The sequence below is a fragment of the Cebus imitator genome, unplaced genomic scaffold, assembly GCF_001604975.1.
Source record: "Cebus imitator isolate Cc_AM_T3 unplaced genomic scaffold, Cebus_imitator-1.0 Scaffold598, whole genome shotgun sequence".
Lineage (NCBI taxonomy): Eukaryota > Metazoa > Chordata > Mammalia > Primates > Cebidae > Cebus > Cebus imitator.
The window spans coordinates 875,711-896,935 of NW_016107913.1; the positions used below are offsets into that span (position 1 = coordinate 875,711).

A 21,225-nucleotide genomic window follows, 5' to 3' on the forward strand; every position below is an offset into this window, starting at 1 on the left:
AGAAGTAGAAAATCTGCATTTTAAAAGCTTGGCTTCTACATGGCAATTGTGGGACCTAAAGTTGATACTCAAATATTAACTGGACATATTATAGATTTTCACATTTAATGATAATGGATTTGTTTGTACTTCTCATGGTCAAACCAAAATGGTTTACTTTTTACAAATTATCTTTAACCAACAAGTCTTACTTTATTAGTCAGTTATTAGTCAACAGAGATACAGGAGCTCAATTTTTTACAGTTACAATTTGAGCATTCCATGGATTATTTAAGCTAAATTTGAAGGATATACTGTGGATATCTTCTATTTGATATATATAAAAGAAGTAGTCAACTACTGGTTATCATTTAGAAAATACTTTTGAAAAAAAAATTATCTTCTGGGGCCAATAATTGACTTCTACTAAACTACAGAGGTAGGTAATTTTGAAATGAGAAATCCAAATATATTTTGATTTTATATTACTAATATTTTCACTTTATTCATAAAGTCTTTTGGAAAAAGACAACGGAAATTGTGCTTTGTTGAGAAGATTTCTAGGGCCAAATTGTCATGCACTCAGAACACACAGAGACAAGCAAGGATGGTTCCAGCCAGCTCCAAGGACACAGACATGTGAAAAAGGCTCTGAAGACACAGAAGGGCCTATGCATGGTAGATGTCATCCTGGAATGGGTTTTCATTCTGTACTCACTGCCTCCTCCTTCCAGAGCCCAGCCCCTCCAAGGCTGGGAGAAGAGAAGTCTAGGGTCTATAGGAAATGACCAGGGAAATGATCGCTGGAAGTGGCTCTGACTGTTTCCAAAGAAAAATACAATCTAGATTCTTGTAACAATGCAAACAAACAAAAAATGTGAGTTTAGCAGTCAGTGAAACACTAAGATGAGATACAGGGGTAAACACATTTTTTTTTCATAAAAGTATTGGATGTTAAATAATGAAATACAGTACTAAAACAATTGAAGTCTGGAGGCTTTAAGATGTAAATTAAAAATGGAGACCAGTGCTGTTCATATTATATTAGAGGATTAAATATGAGCTGCCAGTCCAACTGTGTTCTGCAGGAATTCAGGCATACAGTGGCACAATCTTGGCTCACTGCAACTTCCGCATCCCAGGTTCAAGCAATTCTCCTGCCTCAGCCTCCTGAATAGCTGAGATTACAGGCACCTGCCACCATGCCCAGCTAATTTTTCGTGTTTTTAGTAAAGATGGGGTTTCACCATGTTGGACAGGGTGGTCTCGATCTCCTGACCTCAGGTGATCTGCCCACGTCAGCCTCCCAATCTGCTGGGATTACAGGCATGAACCACTGTGCCTGGCCATATTTTCATTTTTCTTGTGTAAATTTCTACAAGTGAGATTTTGAGGTCATATGGTAAATCAGAACCAAAGTGTTTTCTGAAATAATGTGTTATTCTACATTTTCATTGGCAATATGTGACAGTTCTAGTTGTTTTACATCCTTATCAATATTTGGAATTATCCATCTTTTTAATTTTAGTTATTCTAATGAATGAGAAGTTATTCTCATTGTGGTTTTAATTTTTATTTTTTTTTATGACTAATAATGTTGAACATCTTTTCATGTACTTATTGACCATTCATGTATCTTCTTGGTGAAATGTTTTATTAAACATTTTGTCCAATCTTAATTGTATTATCTGTTATTAAGTTGTAAGAGTTCCTTATATATCTGTATTGTTTGAATAAAATGTAGGAGGAAAAGCACCTTTGGCTGAATTGTAACAAACAGGAAACTGTGGGTGGGGAGCAGGTCATGCAGGACCCTGAGGCACAGGTAAGAACTGTGGATTATAGATGACTTAGCACCAGAGGATTTTGGGTAGGGGTTGGCATAGTTAGGATTACATTGGAAAAGATCATTTTGACAGCTCTGTGAGAAGACCAGAGGGAAGAGAATTGGACACAGCAATTGACTAGGAAGTTACTGCAGAGCCAAGGAGAAACAGCCTGGTAGTGCAGTTCTGGATGATGTCTCTCTTTCACTTTTGTTCCTGACATTCCAGACTGCACAATTTCAGATGTGGGAGACTGGGTGATTTCTTTGATCTTCCCAACCAAATATGACCTACTTAAGGGTTTTACCTGTAAAATGCATTACTAAAAGTTAAGAGAGGGGTGACAATGGTGGCCTCCTTAGCTTAACCAAATGGTTATGGTTGTCAGTTGTAGTCGCAATCTTATTCTTGTGTGGCTCTTTGCTTAGTTTTTGCTTTCTTTATCCTGTATTATAAACTTCATGAGAATAGGAAAATTATTCCTCTTTGAACTCACCATTGTATTCTCAATTCTAGCACAGTGCCTGGGATTTCCTCCGTATGTGTTTTTGAAACAGACCCATAGATCCACAGACAGATTTTAAAAAATATAAACAGAAACAAACCCTTCCGGTCTTGAAGCTTGAAATTTACATTTCTTATCTGAGTTTCTTCCTCAGGAAATGGACCCTCATGCTTCTCAAAAAGTATCAAAGAACTGAAATTCATCAGACCACTGCATTCAGACAAAGAGACGCCAGATTTCTTATTTGTCATGTTTGCTTCCTTAGCCCTCCCTAGATCTCATTTTCCCACTCATATTTACATTTCTTTCTTGCTATATAAGTCCCTAATTTTGGCTTCTTGAGGAGACAGATTTGCGACTGATAGCCCATATCCTTAGCTGCAGCACTCAATTAAAGCCTTCTTTCTTGGCAACACTCATTGTCTCAGTGATTGGCTTTCTGTGTGCAAGCAACAAGACCTAGATCCAACCCCTGGTATTTCAGTAACATTTTGTGTGTGAGAAAGAGGGTGGAGGAAAGAGAATAGGGGAAGTAGGGAGAGTGTCTTAGTCTATTTTTGTCGCTATAACAGAATATCACAGACTGAGTGATTTATAAAGGAAATAAATTTATTTAGCTCTAAAGGCTGAGCAAGAGCATGATGTTGGCATCTGGAGAAGGCCTTCTTGCTGCGTAACTACATGGCAGGGGCATCACATAGTGAGAGAGCAAGCACAAAAGAGCTTATGATAACAAACCCACTACTGTGCTAGTGACATTAATCCATTCATAAGAGAAGAGCTGACATAAATCTATTCATGAGAGCAGAGGGATTAAGTTTACAATCAATGAATTTTTGAGGATACATTCAAACCATAGCAGAAAGACAGACAGAGGGAACAAGCACACATCACACATACAAAAACTGGACACTATTTTTGTAAATGCTTAGTGTCTCTCTCATATACTGTATTTGTTGATCTTTTCTCAATTTAAACTTATCACTCCATAATTTCTCTTTTCTTCCCCAAAATGATGTACATGTTTCATCCTTACAACCATAAAACCCAAGAATGTTTTCCTGGAAAACATTTAAATGTCTCACTACAATTCAAGTACCCATACTTGCTATGTTTCTTTTTTATCGTCTGTATATTTTGAAAATGTAACAGCATTATTGTCTTACACAAAATAGGCACTAGCAGAGTAAAGAGACGACCACAAATAACTCAATTAAGAAAAGGAAAAATGATCTGAATAGATATTTCTCAAAAGAAGACCTACAGGCCAACAGATATATAAAAAAATGCTCAGTATCACTAATCATTAGAGAAAGGCAAATTAAAACCACACTGAGATATTACCTCATACATGTTAGGATGGCTATTATAAAAAGACAAAATATAACAAGTGTTGGAGAAGATATGGAGGAAAGGGAACTCTTGCACAGTATTGAGGGAAATGCAAATTAGTACAGGCATTTCCTGTACTAATACATGGAAAACAGTATGAAGGGTACTTCAAAAATTAAAAATAGAACTACCATATGAACCAGCAATCCAACTACTGGGTATATATCCAAAGGAGATGAAATCAGTATGCTGAAGAGATATCTGCAACTCCATATACATTAAATCTTATTTATATTAGCCCAAGTTGTGTAAACAATCTAAGTGTCCATCAATGGATGAATGGATAAAGAAAAGGTAGTATATGAAATGTAGTATATATACACAATGAAATATTATTCAGCCATAAAAAATATGAAATTTTGTTATTTGTGACAACATGGATGAACCTGAAGGACATTATGTTAAGTGAAACAAGCCAGGCACAGAAAGACCATATGACTTCATTTTTATTTCAAATCTGAAAGAGTCAAACTCACAGAAGTACAGCATAGACTGGTGGTTACCGGGGGCTGAAATTGGGGTGGGAAGTGGGGGGATATTGATCAAAGGATTCAAAATTTCATTTAGGAGAGGGGAAATATTCAAGAAGAGATCTAACACACAACATGGTCACTATAGTTCATAACAACATATTATATTTTTGAAAAAAATGTGAAGAAACAAAGTATTAAATAAGAACTTGTTCCTCGAAGCTTTGGCACTATAATATATGAAGGCCAGAAGCCACATTTTTACAGTTCCGTTTCTTGAGCATCCAAGCCAATGGACGGGATAACAGTGTTGAGGAGGACAGGTCACTCACTGGGAACACTGGATTCAGCTTCTCCCCATTCTGTGCAACTTATTCTGCAGAAGGTGAGAATTTATCTGAAGGAATTTACATATTTTTGTGTGGCAATGTATTCCTGAGAAGATGCTGTACCAAATTCCTTCTTCTCCATGGAAAATATGGCATGAAACTGATACTAGAGCACATAAATGATGATTTTCTTTTAAGTTTCCAGAAACATCACATGAATCATATTACTGAGGAAAAACATATCATTTTATGCCATGAAAAACTTTGGATATCCTTGATAAATACTGACTGAAAACAGCATTTAGTTAGTATTCATTGTGTCTATATTGAGTGTATATTTTTTAGTATTTTAAACCTTGCTTAACAAACTTCTGAATCTCACTTAAAAAGTATTTTCCAAAGTTTTTGAAATTTTTCCACAAAAGGAGAAAAAAAACAAAAGCAAATATTGGAAGTCAAATAGGTTTGAGAAATATTATGATATACATCCTTCTTGCACGTCATAAAGCCTCTAACACTTGCCATAGTAAACCAACAAATGAAACTCAAGCTTCTTGCCTTGCTTAATCAAAAAATTAAAGTTTTCCAAACTTCTTTGATTACAGAATCTTTTGACAAAACAATATTTGTCATTGCACACTTTGAGAGATATTGCTCTACAAAAGTCACTGCACAGCACCACTAAAATATGGTGGCTGAAGATAGATAGATAGATAGATGTTTACTTTTTTGGATTATAGACAGTTTTCAGATTTAGTTTGTTTTAAATAAGCCAGTCTGCTTTCATAATAATTATACTTTTAAGTCATTTTCTGATCAGACATTTGTCATCATGAGAACAATGTGATAAAAATTGTTTACACTGGGAACTAAGATATTAGAGTTTCCATTCAAGATTCCCTCTGGAAGAGGGACACTTAAGTTCTGTGATTCTATGAGATGAATCAAGCCTGAGACGCAGGCCCTGCACCTTCCCAGGGCTGCACAGGCTTTGCACCTTCATGTGGAAAGTCACCAGCTGTCATCACTTCGTTCTTAGGTCATTGCCTTGAGTCAGTCTTTTTTATTGAATGGAGTTTTGCTTTTGTTGCCCAGGCTGGAGTGCAGTGGCGCAGTCTTGGCTCACTGCACCCTCCGCCTCCTGGGTTCAAGCAATCCTCCTGCCCTAGCCTTTCTAGTAGCTGGGATTACAGGCACCCGCCACCACGCCTGAATAATTTTCTTTGTATTTTTAGTAGAGATGGGGTTTCATCATGTTGGTCAGGCTGGTCTTGGACTCCTGACCTTGGGTGATCCACCCGCCTTGGCCTCCTAAAGTGCTAGGATTACAGGTATGAGCACCCAACCCGGAGTCAAGTCTTTTTCACAGGGTTGGTTCACTATAAAGCTAAGGTGGACAACTGTCATGGACAGAATTGTGTGGCCTCAAATTTATGTTGAAGTGCTCCCCTATAGTACCTCAGAATGGGACTGTATTTGTAGAGAAGACCTATAAAGAGGTAATTAAGGTAAAATCAGGTTATATGACTGGGCACTAATCAGTAGGACCGATTTTCTTGTAAGACGAGGAGATTTGGACACAGACCACACACAGGCCACAGGACAATCACGTAAGAACACAGTAAGAAGGTAGCTATCAGCAAGGCAAGGAGAGAGACCTCAGAGGAGACCAAATGTGCTGGTACCTTGATCTTGGACTTCCAGCCTCCAGAACTGTGAGAAAATAAATTTCTGTTACTTAAGCCACTCAGTCTGTGGTATTTTGTCATGGCAGCCCTAGTAAGCTAACAGAAATATTTTTAGGGGCAATAAACCATGGACTTTGTTATTCTAGTAAGATAACTTTAGCACTGTTACCTACTTCTACCTTGAAGTTGTAAAAAACAGGCAGTGAGAAGCATTTCCACGGAGTGTATAAATTATGTTCTGTGAAACAGAATTAGTTAACAAGGCTAACACTTGTCAGCTATATACGATGCTGCGTCTCCAGTCTCTGTCTGGACAGCGAAGGGGAAGGCATGGACCAGAGATCTGCCTTCAGAAGAGCAGCTGACAAAGTGGCCCACAACCTGGGGACTGTGACGGCAGCAGCCTCCTGAAGCCTGGGATCCCACAGCACAGGTGTGAAGGGAGAGTCTTACTTGCTGAACACAGATGCATAATTTCCTCTTATCACTGTTCTTTTGTGAAAAATTCTTCTGAATACATAATTTTGCCCCCAAATAAATATGGCATTGGGCATTTTCCTGACTAGGAAGTTGGTAGGATATTCACTTTTCTAGCATCTTTGTTAGATGACTTTTTATGATTGCAAAGCCACTCAGAAAAGAGTTCATCCTCCCAACACTTCCCTGGACCACTGTCCCCTCAGATGACACTGAACTCACAACATAAAGGAACTCAGCACTAGGTAAACAGGTGCTTGACTGTGATTTAACAACTGCATCACTAAAATTGGTTGCATTAATAATCCAAAGAATAATCACTCTGAGCTCCATCCTGCTGTAAAGACCATCTGCTCTGAGCTCCACCTAAAACCAAGCAACATCTGCACCAAGCTCCATCTTGCTTATGGCTCCTTATTGATCAGAGCTCCATCTTCTCTGAGCATCATCTTGTTGAGAGCTCCATCTTGCTCTGCACTCCATCTTACACAGAGGAACATCAGCTCCAAATTCAATCTTGCATGGAGCTCCTTCTTTTCTGAGCATCATCTGCTCCGAGCTCCACCTGCTCTGCTCCAATCACTCTGAGGTCCATCTTGCTCTGAGCACCATCTGCTCTGAGCTCCATCTTGCTCAGAGGTCCACCTGCTCCGAGCTCCATCTTGCTCCGAGCTCCATCTTGCTCAGTGCTCCAATCACTCTGAGCTCCATCTTGCTCCGAGCTCCATCTTGCTCCGAGCTCCATCTTGCTCCGAGCTCCATCTTGCTCCGAGCTCCATCTGCTCCAAGCTCCATCTGTTCAGTGCTCCAATCACTCTGAGCTCCATTTTGCTCTGAGCACCATCTGCCCAGAATGAACCTATATGGATTCATTAGAATTTGGTTCAGCTGCATAAGTAAAACAAAAGATAACAGTGGCTTTATTTTTTTCTCACATAAAAGATGTCTGAAGGGAGACAGTCCCGGGGTGGGATGGCAGCCCTATGGTCATTGTGTCTCAGGCTTTTAGCTTTTTGCTTTGCCATCCTCAATGCTTGATTTCCATGTTATGGTCTAAAGTGGCTGCTGGAACTCCAGCCATTACAACTGCATTCTGGGAAGAAGGGAGAGACGAAGAAGGGAAGGAAGGAGAAATGAAGGGAGGAAGGGAGAAAGGAAAAAAAAATCCTTTTCTTTTTTAGAAAAGACTTCCTTAAATGATAGCTTATAGTAATTTATCTCTATCATTGTCCACAACTTACCTGGCCATACAGGAGACTGGAAAATCTACTATTACAGTGTAGGTAGCAGTGTGCCTCGAATTAGGTTCAGTTACTAAGATAGAGGGTTGGGATAGGCAGCTAGCAATTTTTCTTATACTAACATTTCATTATTTTGTAAGTGTCAGGGCGTGGCTGGTCCCAAAAGCTTACAAGCAAAAATAATAATTGACTTTGGAGCTTTTTTTTTTTTTTTTTGAAATAACACTGCAATCTTGAATTCAGCAGGAAACAAGCAAGTAAGTGTGTGAAAGAATGATTCCAGCCCCCCAACCTTCCTAGTATTCCCATGAACAATATTGATTGATTCTAAGCTACACATTTGAAACATACAACAAACTGTTCTGAGGCCAAAGAACAGCATGTGTAGTTTGGTTTGCTGCCGTGAAGGGACGAGAGAGCTGTGCATGGCCGTGCGTGGTGAACAGCTGGCCCACACACAAGATGAGCTCGCTGGAGTTGGGTGTATTCGTGTATTTTCCCTCATCCTTCCCAACATTCCCAAGATATGTTATATAAAGAAAAAAAAACACTGAATTTAAAATATTTCACTACAAAATATTACGCTGAATCTACGACGTTATACTCTTCAAGCATTGCAATTCCTCAAACAGCCAGTAGAGACACAAAGGTAAAGCTGGAAGGACCTTAGAGATTGTCCAGGCTAGGTGCCTCCTTTTCCAGAGAAAGAAACTGTGATGGGGAGAAGTAAAATAGCCTGCCCAAGCTCAATAGAGATACCATCTCTTGACTCCCAGGCTCACTCCATTCTAGCCCCTTTGGGGCAGCAGTTGTGTCTGAGGGACCCCTTGGCATTGGAAAAGTCCACAGAACAGCCACCTAAGACTTCAGTGACTGCCAGTGAAGTTTAGAACAAAAACGGGGAATGAGCATTTTTCCCACCACCCTTGTGATTAAGGAGAGACACAGGGGTTCTTCAGAGCTGTAGGGCAGCTTTGATGCCCCACGGTCCATTCCAAGTGGTCCAGCAGGGATGCTGGACAGTCACCAGGACAGGTGTGGTCGGGGCTCCGGAGCAGCTCATGGGCAGTGGAAGCACTAGCAGGATGCTACAGGGAACATCAGAGGGATCTGGGGGAGGCACTTCCTCTTTCTCCACATCACCAGCCTCTTGGTTCTCCATGAGCTAGTTCTACATTTCTCCGGGGGTGGGGGTGTATGAGAGTACAGACACCTGGACTTTCCTCCCAGAAATTCTAAACTAGAAGGTTTGGGGAGGGCCCAGAAAATTGTATTTTTACCATGTGTCCCTGGAGATGCTGAGGCAGCCATCTTGCTACTATCCGATGACAAGTGATCAGGAAGCTCTGCACTGGATGACACACAGAAAGCCCTACCACCATCCCAGTGCTGCTCTTGTCTGGGAAGACTACTTGGTGAAGAGCTGTGATCTATCCTCCCTTGTGACCCTGTGATTAGAAGTTCTTCCTCAGCCTCAGGCTCCCCTACCTCCCACTTTCAGTGTCTTTTCTTCCCTGGTAATGGGAAGCCAGTCTCCCTGTGCAAACCCTCCACAAACTGGAAGCCTATTACTAGGTCACCTGTCAGCCTCTCTGTCCCAGTTACATAATCCCCATTCCTCTCACCACTTATCCATGCTCCTATTTTCCAACCCAACAGTCATTTCCCCCCTTTTCTCTAAATGCTCTCCAAGTTCTCTCCAGTCTCCCTGCATTGTCTTTGTTCCTAATTCTTCCCTTGAACAGTTTGTGTCTTGTGAGATTAAAAAGAAATTCCTGCTCCAAAAGGATTCAAAGGCTATTTTGACAAGATTAATTTAAGAAACCTCCCTGCAGCATCACAGCAATCCGGGGAAGAGGGCAGGTTGCATAAGAAAGTCTAAGGAAGGTAGTACAATAAATACTCCATTGTCTCCGTGGCAACACACCCCAAAAGTTTTCTGAATGCCCACACAGTGAGGAGGGTCTGAAGATCCACCTGCTGGCTCACTGGAAAGCCAGGAAGGACGGCTTAGCTTTCCCTCCATTCACGTGGTAGAGATCAGGGCAGGCTGGGACTACCCGACAGACCAAGGAAGTGGGAGAAAACAGAATCAAATGTGGGAACCAGAGAGCAAAGGGAAGTAGTGTAGAAGATGGGTGGGTCATCACTGACCCCTGCTGACAATGGCATCCATTTAAACCATAAGCAGAAATTCACATTTGAGAAGATTTTTAAGCCTTCAAAAAGCCTTCTTAAGGGGATGATATGAAAAATCAGCCAGGCAAGGTGGAAGGAGAAAGGAAGGAAGTGAGATCAAGAGCAGAACACAAAGCAAGACAAAGTTCAGCGGCTGCTGCGGACCTATTTTCTCCAAAGAACAGAAGGAAAGGGAGAAGACGGCAGAGGGAAGAGAATGCAGAGGAAAAGGTGGAAATTGACTGAGAATCTGCCTTCCCAGCCTTGGGGGTCCAGAATATATAGCACATACACACCATGAAATACTATGCAGCTGTAAAAAAGAATGAGTTCATGTCTTTTGCAGGGACATGGATGAAGCTGGAAACCATTATTCTCAGCAAACTAACACAGGAACAGAAAACCAAACACTGCATGTTCTCATTTGTAAGTGGGAGTTGCACAATGAGAACACATGGCCACAGAGAGGGGAACATCTCACACCGGGGCCTGTCTGGGATAGGGGGAAAAGGGAGGGAGAGCATTAGGATAAACACCTAAAGCATGCGGGGCTTAAGACCTAGATGACAGGTGGACACCTGCAGCAAACCACCATGGCACATGTATACCTGTGTAAAAAACCTGCATGTTCTGCACATGTACCCCAGAACTTAAAGTAAAATTTAAAAAATATTTAAAAAGAGATCAGCCTGGGCAACATGGCAAAACCCCGTCTCTATGATATACACAAAATAATAATAATAATGATGATGATGATGATGATGATGAACTGGGAGTGGTAGCACACACCTGTACTTCTACCTACGTGGGAGGATCACGTGAGCCCAGGTGGTCAAGGCTGCAGTGAGCCATGACCATGCCACTGCACCCCAACCTGGAGAAAAGAATAAGACCCTGTCTTGAGGGAAAAAAAAAAGAGGAAGAGGAAGGTAGGAGAGTCAGGAGAGAGATTTGAAGATGCTACACTGTTACCCACAGCTGCTGAAGATGGAAGAGGGACTATGAGCTAAGGAATGCAGGCAGCCTCTATAGAAGTTGGACAAAGCAAGGAAACAGATTCTCCCCCAGCATCTCCAAAGGAATGTAGCCCTGACAATACCCTGATTTTATCCTAGTAAGATGCATTTCAAACTTAGACCTCCAGAACATAAAGATAATAAACTTGTGTTATATTAAGTGGCTAAGTGAGTGATAATCGGCTACAGCAACCACAGAAAACTAATATAAAAACTAAGAGGCACAGTCGTTTCCCATTACCCACAGTGTGGCTTTCACAGTTTCAGTTCCCTGTGTACATCCCAAAAATATCAGAGGGAAAATTCCAGAAATAAAACATTCGGTTTTCATTTGCATGCCATTCCAAGGAGCATGATGAAATCTTACACTTTCCCAACTGCCCTGCCTGGGGCCAGGAATCTCCCCTTGTGTAGCCTATCCTCACTGTCTACACTACCAGTTCTGTCAGGCACTCAGTAGCTGGCTCAGCTATCAGACTATTGCAGTACATGCATAGGGCGGCAGCGGTGGCAACCCTGGACACTGGCCCCAGGACCAGATACTGCCACAGTCAGCCCACAGGTGTGGGAGGGCAGCAGGCACTCAGTCACAACTCTGCGGCTGCACAGTGCCCAGTGCCCACAAACCTGTGCTCTGGGCCATGGCCAAGGAAAAGTGGACCCTAGGGTGGGATGGCGGTACACTCCGCGATCCTCATGCCCTCGGGGAGCAGTCCCGCCAGAATCTGCCGTGGGCTCAGCCACAGCTGCCACCTGGAAATGGCGCAAGTCAGTATCAGTGGCAACCCCTGGCTCTGTCCTCCCCCACCAGCAGAAGAAAATCCAGGGCCAGACGTCACTATGGCGCCTAATTTAGGTGGTCAGCAGCGTAGATGCAAGGGGGCAGAAACCGGCCCTCAGCCTCATCCTGGGGGCTGCAGTGGGCCCAGAGCCCACAACCCCATGCTCTGGGCTTGGGCAAAGGAAGCACGGATCTTAAGGTGGGGGGAGGTGCCTTGAGCGACTCCCAGGCTGTCTGAGACCTCCCGTGCATTCTGCTGCACCTGCCACTTATAGATGGCATGTGGCAGCAGTGGTGGCAACCCCAGATCCTGCCTGCCTCCACCACCAACATGGACCTGAGGGCCAGACCCTGCTGCCGTGCCTAAATCAGGCCTCGAAGCAGGAGGAGGACTGGAACTGGCGCCCAGCCCCATCCCAGTGGCTGCAGGGTACCCAGTGCCCACAACCAGTGCCCTGGACCAGGGCCAAAAAGGAAGACAAGGAGGGGGGGAACTGGCGCTCAGCCCCACCCCCGAGGCTGCACAGCACCCAGCACCCAGACCCTGCACTCTGGGCAGGGGCAAGGAAGATGGACCCTAGGCGGTGCACTGCGCAATTCTCGGGCCATCTAGGGCCAGCCTCTGCCTTGGGCTCAGCTGCAGCTGCCACCTGCACACGGCCATGCAGCAGCCACAGGGACAACCACTGATGCTGCCCGCCTGCTCTACTGCAGTGAGGATCCCAGGGCCAGAAGCCTCCACAGCTCCTCACACAGGCAGTCGGCCCTGGTGCTGCAGGAAAGCAGGAACCGGCCAGTCGGCCTCGAGGATTGAGCGGCTGCACAGCACCCAGCGACCACCACCCATTGCTCTGTGCATAGGCCAAGGAAGAGGGGCCCTAGGCTGGGAGGGCAGTCTGCTGGACGGCCCTTGGGTCTTCTGGGACTAGCCCTGCCAGCCGACGCTATGGGCTAAGCTGGAGCCGCCCCTTGCAGATGGTGCACGTCAGCAGCGGTGGCAATCCTGGATATGCACGCGGGGGCCAACAGCACAGAACCAGGGGTCAGATGCCACCATGGCCCTAACTGATGCAGTGAAGCCCCAGCTGCAGAAGGGCGGGAAATGGCACTCAGCCCCATTCTGGTGGCCGCACAGTGTAGAGACCTGCAGCCCTGTACTCAGGGAGCTGCCAAAGAGGAGCGGATCCTAGGGTGGGAGGGGAGTATTCTACGACCGTCAGGCCTCACTCAGGTCTGGGACCTGAACTGCTGCCCTCTGACGCGGGCTCTCAACTGCAGCTGCCACCTGTACATGGCGCGGCAGAAGCGGTGGCAACCCCAGCTCTGCCTGCCGTAACCAGCAGCAGGGGGGACTGAGGGCCCAAGGCCACCTCAGAGGCTGCCACCTGGCCACCTCTGCACCCTGTCCCTGCCCTGGTGGCAGCCAGCCATGCTCCTACCTCTCCGGCGCTCTGCAGTCTCTGTCCCTGCCACCCACCGCAGTGAGGTGAGCCGTGGTGCCACAAGCTCCTGCCTCCAGCATGCAGCAGATGGCTCTTCCTTCTCCTGGCATGGAGCAGCTGGGTGGGCAAAGCCAGAAAAGCCTAGAACGGGACACAGAGAGTGGTAGCATTTGACCCCCACCTTGTCATGCTGGCCACTGACTGCCATGGGCCAGTTTCAGTGAAGGCACTCATGCCCACCCTCCAAAGTCCACAGCATGTCTTTTTGGCCCGAACTGGCTGGGGGAGTGGAGACTGGAGACACCATGGTGCCTGGGCTTCCCGCTCCATAGGAACCACTGGGACCACCCAGGCTGTGCTCGGGAAGCAGGAGCAGCAGAAACTCATACCCAGCCAGCCCTCCCCACCAATGTGCTGGTTCCCATTCCTGAGACCTCCACCCACAGGGCCCTGTCACCCCATGGTGTCTGCTTCTGCATGCCTGGGCATCCTTGGCAGTCTCTGCAACACAGAATGTGAGGGCTCAGGCCTGGGAACCATGATGGGTCTGGGGGCCCTGCTGTGATCAGGATTTTCACAGAAACATGTGCCTGCCGTGCAAGAGGAGGTGGCCCTTTAGAATTTAATGTCCGGGGAGAGGAGGACCACTCCTCTCTCAGAGACCACCACTGTCACTGAAACCTCCATCACTTGTCACCGGTAGTGCAGCTTCCGACAGAGCCCCTAACCCGCTGCCACCGGCAGTGTGGCCCTAGGATAGTGTCAACACCCCATCCCCCACCACCGGCAGGGCACCCTAAGGATAGCGCCAACACCCCATCCTCCACTACCGGCAGGGCACCCCAAGGATAGTGCCCACACCCGATTCCCCACGGCCGACAATGTAGCACGTGATGGCAGCCCCTAACCTGCCCCTGCCTTAGACACTGCAGCACTCGATGGCACCCGCAAACCAACCCCCTGCCATGGGCAGCACAGCCCGGGATAGCACCCTAACAGGCTCCCTGGGGTGGGCAGTGTAGCCACAGATAGCATTCCCAAGCAGACCCCCACCGCAGGCAGTGATGCCCCCATATGGCACCCAAATTACCCCCCACTGCGGGCACTGCAACACTGAATAGTGAGTGCCCTAACTCACTCCCCGTCAGGAACAGTGCGGCCCTGGATAGTGCTCCCAACCAACTCCCTGCCTTGGGCAGTGCAGTCATGGAGGGCACTCCAAACTCCCTCTCCACCTTGGGAAGCACCACCATGGCTAGCTCGGGTAGCCCGATAGCGCACCCAACCCGCCCCTGCCACAACCCACGCAGCCCGGAATAGCACACTCACCGGCTCTTTGCCAGGCAGCAGATCCCTGAGAGCACCTGACCCACCCGCCACCTCCCCACCACTCAGGCTGTGTATCCGGCCCCAAGAGTGGCCCCACCAGCCCTCTATCCCCCTCCACAGGCAGTCAAACCCTGTGTAGCTCTCCCAACAAGCCCCCCAACCTCTCAGTGCAGTCCCCATGGCGCCTTTAACACCACCCCTCCTCCCCACCAGCAGTGTAGCACCCTATAGTAACCCTAACCCATCCTCCACCACCAGCACTGCAGCCCCAGATAGTGCCCCCAACCCGCTCCCCACGTGGGTAATGCCGCCTTGGATAGTGCCCCCAACAAGCTCCCAGACACGGGCAATGATGTCCTGGATATCACACCCCCCCACACCGGGGGCAATGTAACACCTGATAGCACCCCCAACCCGTCCCTCACCGCTGGTAGTGTTGCACCGCACAGTGCCACCAACCCATCCCAGACAACGGCATTGCAGCACCTGATAGCTCCTCCAACTCACCCTCCACCTAGGGCAGTACATCCCCAGATAGTGCCCACAAAATGCCCCACTGCTGCTGGCAGTACCGCTTGGGACAGGCCCCATCCCAGCCCCCAGCAATGGGCAGCACACCCCAGGAAAGGGCCCCCAACCCTCTCCCCTACGCGGGCAGTGGCGCCTCTAATAACCGCCCCCCCCAACCAGCCCCCGCAACACCAGCAGTGACACCCTGGATAGTGCTCACTGCGCACGGCAGGGCACTCCCAAGCCGTCCCCCATGCCTTAGGCCGTGCGCAAGATGGTGAACCTATCCCGCCATCTTTTTACCTTTCCAGCTGCGCTGTAGTCTTGGTCACCGCCACCAACCGCAACAGCGAGGCGAGCCGATACTGCAGACTCCAGCCTCCAGCATGGGCGGCAGGCGGCTACTACTCCTTCTCCTCTAAGCCAGCTCGGAGAGGCTTGGCCCACGTACTCAGAATTCTCAGTCTGAAATGGCGAGACTCCCGCTTGCCATCCTTTATATATGGCGTTCCTAGACTACGTGTTCTGATTGGATGAGAGCAAACTGCAAGGTCTACTCTAATTGGGCTTTATTTGCATGTTCTGATTGGCTATCCTAAGACTTGTTCTCATCCAACCCGAAGAGATTCTGGCCAGGCCGAGCTGTGGCCCCTTTAAGAGGTGGTGGTGCTTCAGCCTCGAGGCAAGTGTCGCTGCCAGCGTGAGTGCCCCTACGGAAGCCGAGACTGCACTTCCTGCAAGGATCGGGCAGGAGTGGCGGCCCGGCCGGAGGGAGTCAGCTGAGGCTGCGGCGGCCCTTGCCCGGCCGGAGAGAAGGCAGCTGAGGCGGCAGCGTGGTCAGAGTCAGTTTCTTCGGAGAAGCCGTGGTGGCTTCCACGTGATGGTGGAGGACGAGGCAGGTCTCTGCAGTAAGTGGCGGGACTTGTACCCCACCGGGAATCCCCTAGACCTCCCTGCTCCTTCTCCGCGGCTCCCTGCTTTATCTGGGATGGGTTGGTGGCACTGTGCGGTGCAACACTGCCAGCGGTGAGGGACGGGTTGGGGGTGCTATCAGGTGTTACATTGCCCCCAGTGGGGGGGGGTGTGATATCCAGGACATCATTGCCTGTGTCTGGGAGCTGGTTGGGGGCACTATCCAAGGCTGCATTGCCCACATGGGGAGCGGGTTGGGGGCACTATCTGGGGCTGCAGTGCTGGTGGTGGAGGATGGGTTAGGGTTACTATAGGGTGCTACACTGCTGGTGGGGAGGAGGGGTGGTGTTAAAGGCGCCATGGGGACTACACTGAGACAGAGGTGGGGGAGCTTGTTGGGAGAGCTACACAGGGTTGGACTGCCTATGGAGGGGGGTAGAGGGTTGGTGGGGCCACTCTTGGGGCCGGATACACAGCCTGAGTGGTGGGGAGGTGGCGGGTGGGTCTGGTGATCTCAGGGATCTGCGCTGCCTGGCAAAGAGCCGGTGAGTGTGCTATTCTAGGCTCTGTGGGTTGTGGCAGGGGCAGGTTGGGTGCGCTATCGGGCTACCCGAGCTAGCCATGGTGGTGCTTCCCAAGGTGGAGAGGGAGTTTGGAGTGCTCTCCATGACTGCACTGCCCAAGGCAGGGAGTTGGTTGGAGGTGCTATCCAGGGCCGCACTGTTCCCGACGGGGAGTGAGTTAGGGCACTCACTATTCAGTGTTGTAGTGCCCGCAGTGGGGGGTGGTTTGGGTACCATATGGGGGCATCACTGCCTGCTGTGGGGGTCTGCGTGGGAATGCTATCTGTGGCTACACTGCCCACCCCAGGGAGCCTGCTAGGGCACTATCCCGGGCTGTGCTGCCCATGGCAGGGGGTTGGTTTGCGGGTGCCATCGAGTGCTGCAGTGTCTAAGGCAGGGGCAGGTTAGGGGCTGCCATCACGTGCTACATTGTCGGCCGTGGGGAATCGGGTGTGGGCACTATCCTTGGGGTGCCCTGCCGGTAGTGGAGGATGGGGTGTTGGCACTGTCCTAAGGCTACCCTGCTGGTGGTGGGGGATGGTGTGTGGGCACTATCCTGGGGCTACCCTGCTCGTCGTGGGGGATGGGGTGTTGGCAGTATCCTGGGGCTACACTGCCGGTGGCAGCGGGTTAGGGGCTCTGTCGGAAGCTGCACTACCAGTGACAAGTGATGGAGGTTTCAGTGACAGTGGTGGTCTCTGAGAGAGGAGTGGTCCTCCTCTCCCCAGACTCTAAACTTTAAAGGGCCACCTCCTCTTGCACGGCAGGCACACGTTTCTGTGAAAATCCTGATCACAGCAGGGCCCCCAGACCCATCATGGTTCCCAGGCCTGAGCCCTCACATTCTGTGTTGCAGAGACTGCCAAGGATGCCCAGGCATGCAGAAGCAGACACCATGGGGTGACAGGGCCCTGTGGGTGGAGGTCTCAGGAATGGGAACCAGCACATTGGTGGGGAGGGCTGGCCGGGGATGAGTTTCTGCTGCTCCTGCTTCCCGAGCACAGCCTGGGTGGTCCCAGTGGTTCCTATGGAGCGGGAAGCCCAGGCACCATGGTGTCTCCAGTCTCCACTCCCCCAGCCAGTTCGGGCCAAAAAGACATGCTGTGGACTTTGGAGGGTGGGTATGAGTGCCTTCACTGAAACTGGCCTATGGCAGTCAGTGGCCAGTATGACAAGGTGGGGGTCAAATGCTACCACTCTCTGTGTCCCGTTCTAGGCTTTTCTGGCTTTGCCCACCCAGCTGCTCCATGCCAGGAGAAGGAAGAGCCATTTGCTGCATGCTGGAGGCAGGAGCCTGTGGCACCAGGGCTCGCCTCGCTGCGGTGGGTGGCAGGGACAGAGACTGCAGAGCGCCGGAGAGGTAGGAGCATGGCTGGCTGCCACCAGGGCAAGGACAGGGGTGCAGAGGTGGCCAGATGGCAGCCTCTGAGGTGGCCCCGGTCCCTGCCTCCCCCCCTGCTGGTTATGGCAGGCAGAGCTGGGGCTGCCACCGCTTCTGCCGCGCCGTGTGCAGGTGGCAGCTACAGTTGAGCCCACGGCAGAGGGTGGCAGTGCTGGTTCCCGCCCTTCTTCTGTTCCTTTTTGTCCCTGGTCCAGGGCGCTGGTTGCAGGCGCTTGGTACCCTACAGCCACTGGGATGGGGCTGGGTGCCAGTTCCAGTCCTCCTCCTGCTGCTGGGCCTGATTTAGGCACCACAGCAGGGTCTGGACCTTGGGTCCACATTGCTTGTGGAAGCGGGCAGGATCAGGGGTTGCCACCACACTGCCGAATGCCATCTATAAGTGGCAGGTGCAGCAGAATGCACGGGAGGCTGCAGGGCTGGTCTCAGATAGCCTGGGAGTCACCCAGGGCACCTCCCCCCACCCTAAGATCCGTGCTTCCTTGGCGCAAGCCTAGAGTGTGGGGTCACGGGCTCTGGGCCCACTGCAGCACCCAGGATGAGGCTGAGCGCCAGTTTTCATCACCTTGTAGCTGTGCTGCTGACTACCTAAATTAGGCACCATGGCGCCATCTGGCCCTGGGGTTCCTGCTGCTCCTGGGGGAGGACAGGGCCAGGGGTTGCCACTAATACTGACTTGCCCCATTTCCAGGTGGCAGCTGTGGCTGAACCCACGGCAGATTCTGGCAGGGCAGCTCCCCGGGGGCGTGGGGGTCGGGGAGTGTACCGCCATCCCACCCTAGGGTCCACTTTTCCTTAGGCCTGGCCCAGAGCACAGGTTTGTGGGCACTGGGCACTGTGCAGCCACAGAATTGTGACAGAGCGCCTCCTGCCCTCCCACACCTGTGGGCTGACTGTGGCAGTATCTGGTCTGGGGTGCATGCTACTGGGGCCAGTGTCCAGGGATGCCACCGCTGCTGTCCCATGGCATGTGTAGGCTGCTGCGGCAGCTGATCCCAGGGCAGAGGCTGTCAGAGCTGGTCCCAGACAGCCTGAAGGTCGCCTAGTGCACTAGCTAAAGGGTCCATTCTTTCTTGGCCCACACCCAGAGTGAGGATTGCAGGCTTTGGGCACTGCACCACTGGCATGGGGAGACAAGTGGCGGGGGGCTCCCTTACCTGCTCCACACAAAGCCCAGGTTGTCAGGAGTCAGCTGTCTCTCCAACATGCCCCAGTCTCATCCTTGGCCAGCCCAGAGCACAGAGGCCCACTCAGTCCTGGCTCCATATCTTGTGCCAGGCAGGCACAGAGGCACAGAGCCCCAGAGCCTCAGCAGCTTTGTCTGTGGCTGGGCTAAACTGGTGCCTGCCTCATCTTGACCATCTGCCCAAGTGGCACAGCCTCCAGCATTGCTTCCCAGACAGCTCCAGGGTGCTTCCTCCCTGGCCCCTTCTTCCGGCTCCCAGTCCCAACAGCAAACCACCCCCACCCCAGGCAGCACATCTGTTGCCCGTGGGGCACTTACTGCTTGGCCTCCCAAAGTGCTGGGATTACAGGCGTGAGCCACTGCGCCCAGCCTGTGGGAACTGTTTTAAATGTCGGCTGAGAAGAGGAAACATTGAAAAGTGGCAGGGAAACAGCATTTCCTGACTGCACACCCCACACCAGGCATCTATCAAAAGCTCCGCTAGGAAAACATATTCAGAGAGGTCTGGTAACTTGCCTCAGGTCACACAGCAAGTGAGAGGCAGAGTGGTAGTCAAACCCAGGCCTGCTGGGCTAGTTTCTCCCCCTGTCACATGACCCTGGGCCACTTCTCAGGCACAGCAGAAACCCACCCAGGAAGACAAACCTCGAAGCCTGACAAGTTTGGAAAGTCGGGAAATCCCTCCTACAAGGCTGAGACCTTTGACGCCCCTGGGGGAGTGGACTAGGGGAACTGGGCCATGCATGTGAACACCAGGCTGATGACATTTACCTCCATTCATACTTTGGAGTGTTGAAGGGGGTCCCTCCACACACATCATCATCATCACAGCTCCCATAGCCCAGGTCCCCCTCTGCACACCCCACAGAGGGACCCACGGTGTTGGCTTTGGCCTTGTGAACATCCATGCTATTGAACTTGTGGCCCTGAGGCTGGCCCCCTCGTGGAGGTCTGACTGGGATCACTGCTGCTGGCTTGTCCCCAAGGCCCGGGGAAGTTTCCAAAGCAGCTTTCTGACCTAGCTTGGAATGGGGAGGTTGGCTTCTAAGCTTCACTGTCTCAGATCATTAGAAATGGAATTTTTACTTAGGTAACTTCTTGTGACGTATGGAGGGTTTTTCTTTCCACTGGGGATTCAGCTTTCAGTTCTGGCCCTGAGCTGCCTTGGGGCCTGGGGAGTAAGGACAGCCCCTGACCCTTTTATCCAGAGTTCCCCACACACCCCTGGGCTTCTGTCTGGCATACAGGGCTATAGCTTTGATTGCATGTTGATCCATCTCAGGCCAGACTCCTGGGGGTGGGGGTCACAGCCAGGCCATGGATGCTGAACAGATCCCCAAGGGAAGCCCAGGCTGGACACGGGACCAGTGCAACCACAGCATGTTGTGGAGGGGACACCTGCAGTATGCAAACCACATGACTGTGGGGTGTGCCTCAGGCAGAGCTGGGATTCCCACCCAGTCCCTGCACCTCCTAAGCCCCAACCCCCGGCTTCAGGCTGCACATTGTCCCTTCCAAGACCAACGCTGTCTCACAGCACGTTTCTGTCGTGTGCATTTGTCTCTGGAACTGCCCCCAGGGGCATAAAGCCCTCTCCAGCCCTGGACCCTGTGTTTGGGAAGGTGGAGGTGGGGGTCTGCTCAGCAGATGGCAGGGCTGAGGGGCAGCCCTGGCCAGGACCCTTATTGCCTGGTAGAAGAGGTCCTGGGAAGAATTGCATAATGGGGAGCTACTGGGAGCACCCCTGCCTGTGCCCCCTGAGGGCAGGAACTCACCTCCTCTGTGTTCCTAGAGTCCATCCCAGGGCCTGGCCCAGAGTGCAGGTCAGCAAGTGGGCGTTGAGAGAATAAGTGAATGAATAAATGAATTAACACTTGAATGAAGAAACAGATGGAATACTATAGGGCTCAGTGGAGGGGCCAACTTCCTCCAGCTGATAGAATCAAGGTAGGCTTCCTGGAGGAGGTGGCACTGGAGCAGCTTCTAAAGTGGTGCAGGATTT

The 21,225-nt window shown here is 49.9% G+C and overlaps 1 protein-coding gene across 1 annotated transcript in view; it reads right to left on the reverse strand.

Annotated features, from left to right (window-relative positions):
- Positions 1 to 15,614, reverse strand: part of ZNF484 (zinc finger protein 484) — a 442,175-nt gene extending 426,561 nt beyond the window's left edge. The window contains exons 1-2 of the mRNA XM_017516622.2: positions 15,467 to 15,614; positions 13,322 to 13,465 (exon numbers count right to left, since the gene is read on the reverse strand). The gene's annotated coding sequence lies outside the window, so the exon portion shown is untranslated. The remainder of the gene's footprint in view (positions 1 to 13,321; positions 13,466 to 15,466) is intronic.
- Positions 15,615 to 21,225: the final 5,611 nt, after the last annotated feature.